Source organism: Delphinapterus leucas, chromosome 19 (assembly GCF_059928025.1).
Source record: "Delphinapterus leucas isolate spDelLeu-1000000601 "Yukka" chromosome 19, BTC_Dleu_Yukka2, whole genome shotgun sequence".
Classification (NCBI taxonomy): Eukaryota; Metazoa; Chordata; class Mammalia; order Artiodactyla; family Monodontidae; genus Delphinapterus; species Delphinapterus leucas.
In genome coordinates this window covers 11,339,420-11,354,480 of record NC_143147.1, presented here as the reverse complement: position 1 = coordinate 11,354,480, position 15,061 = coordinate 11,339,420, and the positions used below count along the sequence as shown (strand labels likewise).

The following is a 15,061-nucleotide window of genomic DNA, read 5'->3' as shown; positions in this document are numbered from 1 at the left end:
AGACTTGGTTAATCTCACGTGGCCAACAAAGGATGCTGAGGAATAAGTATTCAATTTTTCAGACTGCAGAGTAGATCATGACAAGAAAGAAGGGGCTGGGAATGGATGCCAAGTGAGCCAACTGCAGTTTTCACATAGTATTTTTGGGTAGAAAATTAAAAGCACGTTTTGCAGAGTGCACTGATCGAACGCAGTGACAACGAGAAATGCAAGAACTGTGTTTTGCAGGCACTGGAAAGAGCATTTGTGACATCGGACCATTAAAAGGAGTGAGGGGATGTACTTACAAATTATCCAGGCTCTGATCCCTCCGTGGCGGGGGGTGCGACACTGTATATTGCATGTCTTTTTATTAAGAAAAGATGAGAAGCTTGAAGTCAAGCACATACGTCTCCACCATAAACTCTTCCACGGACACTTTGTTGTAAGCGACAGGGAAGGGTGCTTTCAAGCTGTGTTTGGTTACATGAAACCTGAGTCAGCTATCCAGTGACTGCAAAAAAAAAAAAAAAAAAAATCACCGAAAAGCCGGATTGGTCGTACAGCTGAAGGCAGCAGCAAGCTGTTGGACAAAGAGGAAAGTCAGGGGGTCGGGAGATCTGAGGGATCCATCACGCTCTGCCGCTAAACAGCTGTGGGCCGTTGGACACATCAGGGGGTGAACGGAAAAGACCCTTTAAGTACTTTGAGCACGAGATGACTAGATCCTATTCTAATTGCTATCTTCTGAAAATGAATAACTGCAAAGGTAATGAATCTCTCAAAACTTCTCACTATGGGGCTTCCCTGGCGGCGCAGTGGTTGAGAGTCCGCCTGCCGATGCAGGGGACACGGGTTCGTGCCCCGGTCCGGGAAGATCCCACATGCCGTGCGGAGCGGCTGGGCCCGTGAGCCATGGCCGCTGAGCCTGCGCGTCCGGAGCCTGTGCTCCAAAACGGGAGAGACCACAACGGTGAGAGGCCCGCGTACAGAAAAAAACAAAACAAAAAACAAAAAAACCCCCAAAACTTCTCACTGTGAGCAGACAGGAGGGAGCACAGAGAGGTCTGGAGAAACAGAAATGTGAGGAGTCATTGGCTCTGGGTCAGCTGCCATCATTCAGGGTACATGGTATAATCCACAGAGGAAACAGAGCAGATATAAAGCCTCAGCACCCAGTAAAACTCTATGGACCTTATTTTTGTACCATCGGAGAAATGGCTTAGCAATGCAATATATGGAGCCCGCACTCCAACTCAAGACTTGGTGTCCTTGCGGATTTCATTTCACAACCTAGAAAAAAACAACACCTCAAGAGTGAAGCAAATCACGATGATCAGGAAGTGGTCACTGGTAGTTACTGAAGTCTTTCAGTCCAGAAATCAGAAGCTGTACAAGGAACCCTTTATTGTTACCATGGGAACGTATCAACCTTCAGTTTTGGATGAAGGTGATGGCTGTCAGCATAGGCTGTGATGGAGTTGGAATTCTTCCTCCACCACTTAGAGCTGTGTGACATTCAGAAGATTACTTAACCTCTCTGTGCCTCAATTTCTCACCTGTAAAATGGGGGCCAATAATGACATCCACTCCTTAGAAATGGGTGAAATTTAAAAATTTTAGTTTAATGCCTGGTCTCTAGATAGTGATTGTCAGGTAAATTTTAATTCTTCAAATAAATCAATGAATTTGCAAATAAGCTTATAAGCTGTTATGTACTTAGTAACTTGTGGTGGGTTTTTCAGTTGGGGGGGATAGAGTTTTTTCTCTATGCAGAAATGTACAGAAATGGCAGAAGTAGGAAGTTTACCATAAACCTTGGGGAAGCTTTTAATAAAATTCATTCCAGAGCACATGTGCAGTTTTGCAAACAGTAGTTGCCTAAGGTCCTGAGCTGCTCCCTAAGGCAGTGACCTCTACTTCTGGGAGGAAAGAACAGAAGAAGAGAGATATAAAGTCTGGACAAAGCAGGAATAGAAATGTATCTTTGGATTTGGCTCGGACTGTATCTTTTGGCAAACGCTGACAATTTAACTGGAAACAAAATTGGAAAGGTTTCCAACTATTGTCTGTTCCTGTTTCCCTTGTTGGAAACCTCTCCTGGGTCCTTAACAGGTGGTCTACTTCCAGTCCCCAAATATGAGGTGTTAAAATAGACTTTCAAATCAGTGGTGAAAAGCTAGGTTGTTCATTAAATGGTATTGAGACAGCTGGCTAACCATTTGGTAAAACAAAGTTAGAACCCTATCTCAAACCAAAATAAACCCCAACTGGGTTAAATATTTAAAGAAATAGAGACATGAAAATATCAGAAGAAAATACAGGTGAATAACAATGGAATGATATTATGGGAAAAGGCCTTATGACTATAATACTTAACAGAAATTATCATGGGAAACATGATTGTTGGCTGAATAAAAAAACTGAAATGTCCCTTTCTAAAATTTATCAGCAAAATAAGGAGAACAGTAACTGAAGAAAAATAATTTCAAGATATCAGGTTAAGAGGTTATGAGCCTCAATACAGAATAAACTTTTATAAATGAATTAAAAAAGAGATGACCTGTTCGCTTCTCCTCCCCCTATCCTAATGTGATCATGGCCATAAAAAGAAGAAAGACATATGGCTAATAGACATGAAGAAAATTCAGCCACACGTGTCATCAGCCACTTTTCTTCTATCAAGTTGTCAGAGCTGAAGGACAGCAGCTCTCCGTGTCAGGGAAAGCATTGCCGGGTGATATGCAGATGTGTGCATGGACGCTGGCAGTGTAAATACACAAAAACTTTTTGGAGACCTAATGGGCCATTTAGATCATTTTTTTAGAGAAAAGTCTTTGGCAACTTTTCATATTTATCCTTAGAAAATGATCAGGGACATGCCTGGAAATATAGATCAAGGATGGTCATTGCAGCAGAGTTGGGAATCTCAATATAGAAGGTTAAGGAGACATCTGTCATCTGAGGCTGGTTAAGAATGAAGATTTAGTTTCCACAATGAAATACTATGAAACTGTTTTTTGGTTTTTTTTTTTGCGGTACGCGGGCCTCTCACTGTTGTGGCCTCTCCCGTTGCGGAGCACAGGCTCCGGACGCGCAGGCTCAGCGGCCATGGCTCACGGGCCCAGCCGCTCCGTGGCATGTGGGATCCTCCCGGACTGGGGCACGAACCCGTGTCCCCTGCATCGGCAGGCGGACTCTCAACCACTGCGCCACCAGGGAAGCCCGAAACTGTTTTTTTTTTTTAAGTGATGATACAGGATTACATCACAATTTTAAAAATTATAAAACAAGAGTAGAGTATAAGTCATATTTGTATCAAAATTTATATCTCGCTATGTTTAGCACATTAACACACATACGTGGAAGAATATCGATGAATGGCTTAAAACGATTGTCCTCCCAGACCTGTACTCCTCAATTCTGTCACGATCAGGAAAAACAAGGAATGACAGAGAAACTGTCACAGACCAGGGGGTGCCTGGGAGACATGACAGCTATGTACAGTGTGGTGCCCTGGACTGGATCCTGAACAAAAAGAGGACATCAATGGAAAACTGATGAAACTCAAAGTTTGGAATTTATTTAAGCGTAATATACCAACATCAGTTTCTTAATTTTGACAAAAGTACCACAGTCATATAAGGTGTGAACAATGGGAAAACTGGGTGAGGGGCATGTGGGAACTCTCTATACTATCTTGGCAGTTTTTATGAAAATCCAAAATTTTTCCAAAGTAAAAAGTTTATTGAAAACCTCAATACATTTTCAAATAAGGGTATATACCTAAGGAGTTGGATTGGGGTGAGAGACCTAAAGAATTTCAGATTCTAAGTGTATAAATTTTTGCAGTGACTATGGATATTATATAGTGAAGGATAAACAGATTTAACAATAAAATGATATTATAGAAGTATATTTGTGAACATGGAATAATAAGAAAAAAACAAATTATAATACAGCATAATGCTATTGAAATGTTTTTAAGTTGGTGGTTTGTTTTTGCCTACTTTTATTTTCTAATTTTAAAAATATGTATTACTTATAGGATACAGATTAAAGTTTAAAACATCCCTGAAGGCGATCATGGGGCAGGTGCAGTTCTCAAATCTCTGGTCTCATGAGTTCGAATCGGGTTTCCTGATCATGTGCCTGGTCCTTGGAAATTTGGGGCCACAGAAAGTGTGTCTCTTTCTTCTGGTGATAGATTTAAATAAATATTCCTTTAATTATGATCCAACATATCTTGTCTTTGCTTAACACAGTCCATTCAAGACAGAAGGGTAAAGATGAGAGTCTCTATACAAGTAAAAAGAAAGAGAGAACAGGAAACATTATTTCCTACTGGGTTGGTTATTTACATGATTTTCAGAGAAAATGACAGCAGGCTGAATGAGAGAGAAAAAAAAAAACAAGATCAGTAAACTTAAACACTGTTATTAGAAAACTGAAGACAAAATGTAAATAACCATTTTGCCTGTTTCGTGTTTATCACATAATCACAGCACTGCCGTATTTGGAATAAATAGCATAACATTTGAATGCAAATGTGACTGATACTTACTATAATATTTTGGACATGGAATCACATACTGCAATCTTTTCATATGCTTGCCTTACCCAGAAATGAATTTGCTGGATGACTTCCAAGCTGTAATTTGGACTTATAAGACTAAATGCCACGTGACAATTGAGTCCCCAGTAGCTTTTAAGCTCATGGAGATTAAGCAACAGTGGATGAAAGTGTGTTCAGAAGCCCAGAGACCCATCTGCCCGGATCCCTACCCCCATGGGCCTCCCACTCACATGGGCCGTATTTCAGAATTCATTTCTGTGTGTCTCAGAGACCTTTTGGTTTTCAAGGGCCTTCTCATGAACACAATGGCTCTTGCCTGCTCGGGGTTACAGACAAGCCAACTGGTAATTATACAAGAGTGCAAAAAGTACTGTAATTGGTGAAAACCTAAGATTTCACAGGAAATCAAAAGAGAGACACCTTGGAATCTAGACACCTGGACACACAAAGGGCTTGCCAGTGTAAGGGGTGCATCTACCATGAGGCTTGAAGGATGAGTAGCCATTTCTCAGGTGAACGGGGAGATCGGTATTCCAGGCAGAGGTGACGGCGTCTGCAGAGGCCACTCAGAAGATGGGAGAGGGCCCAGAGGTGGGGGGCGGGTCTGACGAGGTGGAGTAGAGAGTGCCAGAGGGAAGGGTGAGAGCTGGGGCCAGAGGGAGGGCAGTGGTCCCACCCTGAGAGGCCTTGAAAGCCATATTAGGCAGGTCGGATTTTATCCCAAGGGTGTTTGCGGCTGAGCCATGTCCCTGCACCACTTCCCCAAATTCATATGTTGAATCCCTAATCTCCAGGACCTCAAAATGTGACTGTATTTGGAGAAAGGGTACTTAAAGAGGTAATTAAACTAAACTGCAGTTATTAGGGCGAGTCCTAACCAATGTGACTGGTATCCTCATAAGAGGAGATTCAGACACACAGCGGGAAGACCGTGTCAAGACATAGGATGAAGACAGCAATCTAGCAGCCAAGGAAAAGGAAAGGGCTCAGAAGAAAGCTCTGCTGATACCTTGATCTTGGACTTTCAGCCTCAAGAACTGTGAGAAAATCTGTTGTTGAAGCCCGCCAGGCCGTGGTATTTTGTTATGGCCGCCCGAGCAAACTCATCAGTACTAAGGGCAATAAAGTGTTCTAAGCAGAGAGGGGGAGGATGGTTAGACTTATCTTTTGAAAAGTCACTCTGGCCGATGGACAGAAGGGGTGAATGCCTGCAGTGATCCGTGCAGGCTGAGCTTAGCACGCACCGCAAGGGGCACCTTCTAAATAGACAACAGCACGAGTCGCGTGTCCACAGCTTGTATAACACACAGTTCGCAACTGCACACCCATACGTGGCCATGATATCAGGAGATAGGTAAAGGAATGGAAAGAAGTGAACAGGTTTGAGACAGATTCAGAGACTAGACTCAGTGGTTTTTGAAGATTGGTTGGATGCCAGCAGTGAGAGAGAGGAAGAAAAAAAGGATAAAGGTGTTTTCAGTCTTGGGAAGCTGGGTGTATGGGTGCACCTGCCAACCACATAAGAAATCGAGAAGGAAGACCTGCATTGGAGAGGATGATTGAGTTAGTTTTGGCTTCAAGTTTGATGAACCAAAGGAAAGTAGTCCAAGTGGAGCTCTTCAATAGGGAATTGGGTGCATGAAGGTATGAACTTGCACACGCATCACAATTGGAAGCCCACTAATTTTTTTTTTTTTTAATTACGCGGGCCTCTCACTGCTGTGGCCTCTCCCGTTGAGGAGCACAGGCTCCGGACGCACAGGCTCAGCGGCCATGGCTCACGGGCCCAGCTGCTCCGCGGCATGTGGGATCTTCCTGGACTGGGGCACGAACCCATGTCCCCTGCATCGGCAGGCGGACTCTTAACCACTGCACCACCAGGGAAGCCTGGAAGCCCACTATTTTAAACCACGGAGGTTGGTAAGAACAGAAGGAATCATATGTAAAATAAGAAAACAGTATAAGAGAAAAAAAATAAGCATGACTTTTATATCCAGACTCCTAAGTCCGAGGCTCATTATGGGAATGAGGTGGCAAAACAAGAAAAGTGGCGTCCCCTGTTTCCTTCTCTTCTACCCACCTCCTGGTTCCAGGCATGGTCAATCAGCTCCTCACATCCGTCTTCTCGAGGCTTGGGTTGCTTGGATCCAGAGAGCGTGCTTGAGTGGATTCCCTTACTCACTCAGCAAATACTAGGCACCTACAGTGCGTCATATACATGCTAAGCTTCTGTTGGTCAATAAAAAACATCATATGGCTCCCCATTCTCAGAACAGTCCAGATCCTTGGTCTGTTGCAGGCACCCCTAGAGTTGTAACTCTACTGACAGCATGGAAGAACAAGGCTGTCTTTGTTGAATGCATGGCTGAATTCGCTTCAAGAATACATGTAGCACAGGGAGATCAACTCGGTGCTTTGTGACCACCTAGAGGGGTGGGATGGGGGTGGGGAGGGAGGGAGACGCAAGAGGGAAGAGATATGGGGACATATTATATGTATAACTGATTCACTTTGTTATAAAGCAGAAACTGACACACCATTGTAAAGCAATTATACCCCAATAAAGATGTTTCCAGATTTCCATGGTTGAATATGGTATTAGCTGTGGCTTAGTCATATATGGCCTTTGCTGTGTTGAGTTTTTCATCATGAAAGGATGTTATATTCTGTCAAATGTTTTTATGCATGTATTGAAATGACCATGTGACTTTTATCTTTCATTCTATTAATGTAGCAGATCACATTTACTGACTTGCGTATGTTAAACCATCCTTGCATCCCAGAAAAAAAAAAAAGAATACATGTAGATCTGGAAAAGATGAAAACAAGGCCACTCACTGCCCCTCCCACTTTATTGCCACACATAATCAAGGACCGACCATAATATCGCTGAGGGTGGTACTTTGCATTTGGCATTATCTGAGCTGAAGCTCAAATAGTGCTAGTTATCACACACTCCCCAATATCTTTTTAAAAAATTCATTATAAGCCTGAATGCTTTTGTCTAGTTATTAGGGAAGCTGGGGTTAGTAATTAAGCTTGGCAGCAGGACAAGCTAGGACAGAAGAGGCTGCTTGGCAACCACAGCTGACTGCCTGGTTTGGACATATCCGGGAGGAACTTCGTGGGGACCACCTGAAAGTAACTGATGGACAAAGGAGAGGAGGCTTTGTTGTTGCTTGAGCTCAAAGGATTACAATTTGGGCACAGATAGAAATGCAGTCCTGTTACCAGCCCTGGGCTGGTGAGCTCCAGAAACGTTCGGGCAACATGAGATAAGTATACAAATATTCAGATCCTTCTGGGAACCTGGGGTAAGATTGTCTTGCTTCTGAGAAAAGAATACTTGTAACATGAAATAATCCTTGATGTTGATGTTTGACTTAGGATGACAATTTGATCAGCTTAGTAACTCCATCAGGAGCAAAAAATTCATATGCAAGAGATTATAGGGAAGCAGGAAGCTTTAGTCTTTTGGCAAAAGGGACGGGAACCAGTCAGCCATGACCAAGAAGTCAACAATCCTTAAGCAAGTTGTAAAATCCAGTCTGGAAGCCTGGGGAAATCCACAATTAGTCACCCAATCATGTCCCTGTGAAGAGATGGTGACACCAAAGGAGGAAATGGACTTGATGGGAGAAGAGGTTTGAAGTGATTTATTCCAACTCTGGTTAAATTTGATTCTAGAGCTTTACAAGGGACCATTTCGAGTCCTTTTATTGTTTCATTCTTGTTCAATACAATTTCAATGCAAATGAGAAATTAGCTAGGGCTAGGAAGTCTTTGGTTATAGAGGTGTGAGAGGTATAACAAAATTCTACCCCGTCAGTAGGGAGAAGAAAAATTCACAAGTTAAAATTAATTCTAGGAAACATATCTACATAGATGGATGTGCCAATACCCGGTGTTCACCTGCCTTGTTTTCTCACCATGCTTTACTGGAGATAAGCTGCCTGAAAAACAGCCAGATGACTTTACTGAGTGCACTGAGACTCTGCATCCAGTCCCTGCAAATCAGTTAGGGGCAGGACAAAGCTGACCATGAAAGGCCCATTCATAGCTGACAGATTCTTCTTCTGCAACTCAGCAAGCCTGCAAGTTTGTGCTTCTCAACTGTAATGTGCTTACAGATCTTCTGGGGGGTATTGTTAAAATACAGATTCTGATTCAGAAGGTCTGAAGTGGGACCTGAATCTTTGTGTTTCCAGATGATGCTGTTGGCCCATGTCACACACTAGCAAGTTGACTTTTCCTATAACATCCCATAGGTGGAGCAAAATCGCATTACCCCTCCCCCCTAGAACTGCAAGGAGAAAATCAACAGCTACAGGGCAACGATTTCCCTTGTGTTACGCATGGATTTAATTCTAGGCTGCCTTCACATGATGGATGAACCTTACAGATCATTACCAATTTAAAGTCAAAAGACATCGATGTCGACTTTTGTCATCCCTGTTACCTGTCAACGATTGTAAAACACCATGTTGTGAAAGACTGAATTTACTCAGAGGTCCACGATTAGTGGCAAACTGTCCATGTTCAACATCGAATTTCAAACCTGAAATTTAAAAGCTGAAAATGCATGAGAGTCATATGACATCCCTTCATGGAAGAGAGAGTGCTTCACTAGGATTCCAGAGGCTTGAAATAAAGTCTGAGCTCTGTCATTCACTTGCTGGTGACTTTGAATAATGCCGTCCGCCCTTCCGAGGCTCAGATGTGACATCAATAGTTGTTGGGTGACCATGACATATGAAGCAACCCAAAATGGCTGCCTTTCTGCTAAGTAAGCATCAGGACCACATAGCTTCTCAGTGGTGAGACCCTCACAAGCCTGGTTTGAGAATTCTGATGTGGCTGCAGGCAGACAACAGTGCTATGGGACCAGCACCAACTGGGAATGGGGGCAGCTGTCCTCTCTAACCCCAGTGTCACGTGCTGAGGTGATGCCAACATTCTTCTCCTCCATCACATCCTCCAGAGCTCATCCTTGTCAGGATGTCCTCAGATCTGTCTCCGAGGAGTATCAGAGTACCTCCTGTCTCCTGTCATTGTTGCAGGAATTTAGGACTCACCCTGCTAGAAAGTCTGGTGTAGACAATTCTGTGTAGACAGTTGAAGAAAACTCAGTAACCACATTCCCTACTTACAGCCACTTCTATTCTCTAACCTGCTTTTGGAGGTTTCCTCCGCTTTTACTCCTTCCTACTCTCTCTTTGCCCATATCGGCTACCCAGTCCTATGGACTGTAGGTTCCAATCAACCAGCCTCAGAGCTCATTATTCTGGTTGCAAGTTGCCAATCACACCAGTTCCTCAAACTTTCTGTTTTTTTCTCTTGGTGTTTGTACTTCTCCATCATTTCTCCTGTGGTTTCCATGTTTGGGATGAACAGATACACACTAGTATATATAAAAGAGATAAACAACAAGGAACTTCTGTATAACACAGGGAACTATATTCAGTATCTTGTAATAACCTATAATGGAAAAGAATCTGAAAAAGAATAGATAGATATGTGTAACTGAATCACTTTGCTATATACCTGAAAATAACACAACATTTTAAATTAACTATTTTTTAATATTTTTAAAATGTTAAAAAAAAAAAAAAAGCATATTACTCTACCCAACTGAAACTTCTTCAGCATCATCCCGGCTGTGGGATGTCCTGGTTTGTCCAGGACAGTCCTGGTTTACACCTGTTGTCCCAGGTTAGTAATTAGTTGAATCCCCTTTTACTCTCAAAAATGTCCCAGTTTAGAAGATAAACTATATAACCACTCTATGTGGGAGCAACTCCAGCAAGATGAAAAAGTCAACCAATGCCAGAGAGGATGAAACATTCATAAACATGGTCGACACTAGCTATGGTGTGAGCAGAAAATTCACCAAAAGAAATACAGGTAGAAGTCTACATCACACTGATGAATATGTGCTCCTGGGCCAGACTTCATTGCTTTAGGTACAAGATGCAAAAAAACCCCCCCAAAAACAACTTGTACTTCATGAGCAAAACTGTGAGTTGTACTTCTTAAGAAAGAGAGAAAAATAATATAACAAGACTTATTACCAAGCAAATAGATCATCAAAATGAACGTCCACAATTCTACCTTGGTAGAAACCACTGGGGATAAGCCTCCAGCAGTGCAAGGTGGGCAGCATGCAGGACCCTGTGGAAGGACCTGAGGCTTTGGGATAAATCAGACTAGAATTAGGATACTGACTTCTCTTTGAATGCTGTGACCTTGGGCAGATGGCTTCATGTGTCTGAACCTTTGTTTCATCACTTATGAAAGGAGAGAGTTCAATTAGCCATTGGTTTTCAAACTAGGCTCTGCAGGGCCCAAGGGTTTTGCCTTTCAGACCTGTGGTGGGGTGGGGGGGGAGGAAAACTTAAGTTTTCCCACCACTTGTACGTGTTTTATATCAAGCAGTGAGCTCTCTTAAGATGTTTTAAATTTGATCTGAGATATTAATTTGTTTGAAGAAAAGAGTTTGTTGCAAAAATAAAATGTGAACACATACGGGTTAGATGGTCTTTAAGATCTCTTCCCAACTCTAGTAGATGTGGTTCTGAGGCCTTGGGTAATGTCAGCGGTTAGTGAACTGACAGATGGAAGTGGCCAGAAGATTCCTCTGATGCCTGCAGAGACTTGCTTTTAAGGGCAGACCAGATGGGCCTTAATGTGTGCACTGCTTTATTAGGGAGGCTGATGAAGACCAGGGTGTGTCTGAGGGACGTGTGTTTACAGACACATGGAGGTGTGGCTGGGAGATGTCTTAGCTGGAGAGGAACATTCCTAGGCCTCTGAAAAGTGTTCCTAAAAGTATCCTCCATTACTCATAAAGATCCAGAGATTCTAAGTTGGTCCTAGACTGATTCTAGATTATTAGGAGAAAGTCTGGTGTCTGAAAATTATTGCCAGTATCTTCAAAATTCTTAATAATTGTAATAAGGAAGGAAGGAAGGAAGGGAAGGAGGAAGGGAGGAAAGAAAGGAAGGAAGGAAGGGAGAAAGAAAGGAAGGGAGAAAGAAAGGGAGAAAGAAAAGTCTGGTATATTCTAGCACTTCAGGGCATTGGGCAGCATATATAAATTTAAAGAGTAAAACGTCTTTTTTTCTGGAGTAAAAATCAGAAGTCTACACATTTAAATAAGACACATTAATGAGGACAAAGGTGGATCAGGGGACCATGGTCTTTTTCCCACATGCTGCATATACCAGGAATCAAGAGAAAAAAAGTAGATAATGGTGAGTGTGTGACCGAAGTGCTTTTTTTCACTGACCTGGAAGAAAATGCAATCTTGAACCAGAAGAAAAATACTAGCATCACTAAGGGGCTTTGTGTCCTGGCTACAAAGTCAGATATACCTTGGGAATCCAAATTTAAACCTGGGAGACTGGTTTCCTTTTCTCTGTAAAAGCACCAGATAAGAAGTTAGGCTTCAGACTGAACTTGAATGAAAATCACTTGTGCACTCTTCTTTCTGTCTTAATCAAACAAATGGGATTCCTTACATTTTATGTGCTATTCGTCTCATATCTGAAATACTTTTAAATTCTGGTTAGATTTGGAGTTGGTTTGAATCTAGTCTTGATCATTTAAGAATGATTCAGTTGGTTGCTGTTTCTTATTTCATTAGACTTCTAATCATGCCATGATGCTGTTTTTAAGAATATCCAGGGATTTCTACTGCCTAAGAGATAAAGCCCAAAGTCTTTACATTAAAGACTTCCATTATCACACACCAGCTTACTTTTTCAGTCTCGTGTCTTTATGATCTAGAAGCACCAGGTTACCCACTAATGGCCAAGCACATCGTTTGCCTTCTTCCTACTGTCCATTCATGTACCCTCAGTACTACCTCGTTAGTGATGCTTTCCAGATACCGGAGCCCCAGGCAGAACGAATCACCTTCCTCTGCTCCTAGAATCCTCTGCTCCCATTGTTGGCCCAGTAGGGATCTCACTGGTCCTCAGAAGCCACGGGTGTGACTCTCTTGTTGTATAGTCAGTGACAAGCATTAGGGTAGGGACTCTGCCTGTTCCTCTTTATAAGTCTGGCATCTAGCACAGAGCCTGACACATGGTAGTTGCTCAAGAAATCTTTGTAGAAAAAAAAATGTTTCTAATGAGTGAATTCTCAATGGCATCTAGACATTAGGGGACTGAGCAGTTCTCTACATGGTGGATCCTTCTTTTGTCTGTTTTAAATGTATAAGCTTACTTACTAGCTGTAAAATGAAGAGTACTGTGGGTCTTTTGAAACTAAATCTTTCCAGTTTAGGATGACATGTTTCTGGTTTTGGTTTTTTTTTTCTAGGTGGCTTTTTAAATATTTTATTTTTAAAAAATTTTTATTCAAGTGTAGTTGATTTACAATGTTGTGTTAGTTTCAGGTGTACAGCAAAGTGCATCAGATATATAGAGATATAGATATCTGTATATCTATAACTATAGATATAAAAGAGCCCAAGGAACCGCTCCCACCCTTGAGTGAAGACTTCCTCCTTAATGCTTTGTCCAAGGACTTCAACGTTCCCCCAAACACTTCATCTCTTCAATTTGAAGATGCTAAACTTTCGGCTGTCATCTCTGAAGTAGTTTCCCCAACCCCAGCTCCACCCACCCACTATGCAGGTCCGCCCCCTGACACTCCCCAGAGTGGTGACAAAGAACTTGACAATGCCCCGGATCAACTTTCTGACAGTCTCGGGCAAAGACAGCCTGACCCAGATGGGAACAAACCCCCTAGAGGATAAAGTCCAGGCAAAAGCGAAAGCTGAACACAGAGACAAACTGGGATAAAGGGATGACACCATCCCACCTGAATATCGACATCTCTTGGATGATGACGATGCGGTCGAATCAGCGACACCACCTACAAAGAAACCTGAGGCATCAGAGAAACCTGCAGATGCCCAAGACCTCACTGATGCCCTCTCAGGGGACTTTGACAGCTGTCAGTCAACTACAGAAACCTCAGAGAACACAGCAAAGGACCAAGACAAGAAAACTGCTTCCAGCTCCAAAGCACCCAAGAATGGGGATAAAGCAAAGGATTCTGCAAAGGCAAAGGAGGAAGCTTCCAAGCGAAAAGCTGGTGGAAAAAGTACAAATTAAAGTTCACACTATTTGGTATCTGCATATTAAAATCTTCATCTGGTAGATGGTGACTTTTGAAGAACAAAAGGCTTTGACAGCAGAAATATTTTCTGAGTGGCTTCTAGACAGTGGTATTTGTTGAGTCTTTTGACATCCTAAACATTGTTTGTTATTCTTTTCCTGAAAAGAAACTGAATTTGTCTGGTTCACCTGTGTTATTCTACTGAGTATTGAGAAACTTTGAATATCTATATATCTGTATCTATTTACATTTACATTTACATTCTCTTCCTTTGTAGATTATTACAAGATACTGAGTAGAGCTCCCTGTGCTGTACAGCAGGTCCTTGTTGGTTATCTATTTTATATATAGTAGTGTGTATATTTTAATCCCAAACTCCTAATTTATCCCTCCCCTCCTTCCCCTTTGGTAACCATAAGTTTGTTTTCTGTGTCTGTGAGTCTGTTTCTGTTTTGTAAATAAGTTCATTTGTATCATTTTTTTAGATTCCACATATAAGCGATATATATTTGTCTCTGACTTACTTCACTAAGTACGATGATCTCTATCTAGGTCCATGCATGTTGCCACAGATGGCATTATTTCATTCTTTCTTATGGCTGAGTAATATTCCATTGTATATATATCCCCCCCCCCTTCAAAATGTCCATAGAACTGCCATTCTCCCATAAAGAAAAATTAGCAAAAAGTCTGCATCAACTTTGCAAAACAAGGAAGGGCATTTTCTGCATGAAAAAAACTCTGAGGACTTTCTGTTAAATGTAGTGCCGATCCGAGCCCACCCACAGTTTCAGACACGCAGTGCAGCACACACCTGAGCAGTAAAGGAAAAAGCACCCAGAGGTGAGCTTGAAAGCCACTGACTTGAGAGTTTGGTGGAACGACGTGTGAGTAGCGTTAAAATATTGCTGGAATAAGTGGGAAAGTTGAGGCCAGTTGGCAAAGCTGACAACATCTTTGAAAGATGATTCAAATAAACTCTACCTGAAAAACAAATTATGAGACAGGGAAATGTGAACAGAGACTGGACATTTAATGATTTCAAGTAATTACTGTTAGAAACAGACTCACAGACATAGAGAACAGACTTGTGGTTGCTAAGGGAGAAGGGGGGGAGAAGAGGGATGGACGGGGAGTTTGGGGTCAGCAGATGCAAGCTATTACATTTAGAATGGATAAGCAACAAGATCCTACTGTATAGCACAGGGAACTACATCCAATCTCCTGGGATCAACCATAATAGAAAAGAATATTTTAAAAAGAATGTATATATATGTATAACTGAGTCACTTTGCCGTACAGCAGAAATTAGCACAACCTTGTAAATCAACTATACATCAATTTTTAAACATACATTTGTTTATTTATGGCTGCGTT

The 15,061-nt window shown here is 42.0% G+C and overlaps 1 pseudogene; it reads left to right on the top strand.

Annotated features, from left to right (window-relative positions):
* Nucleotides 1–13,999, top strand: part of LOC111167731 (calpastatin pseudogene) — a 38,401-nt pseudogene extending 24,402 nt beyond the window's left edge.
* Nucleotides 14,000–15,061: the final 1,062 nt, after the last annotated feature.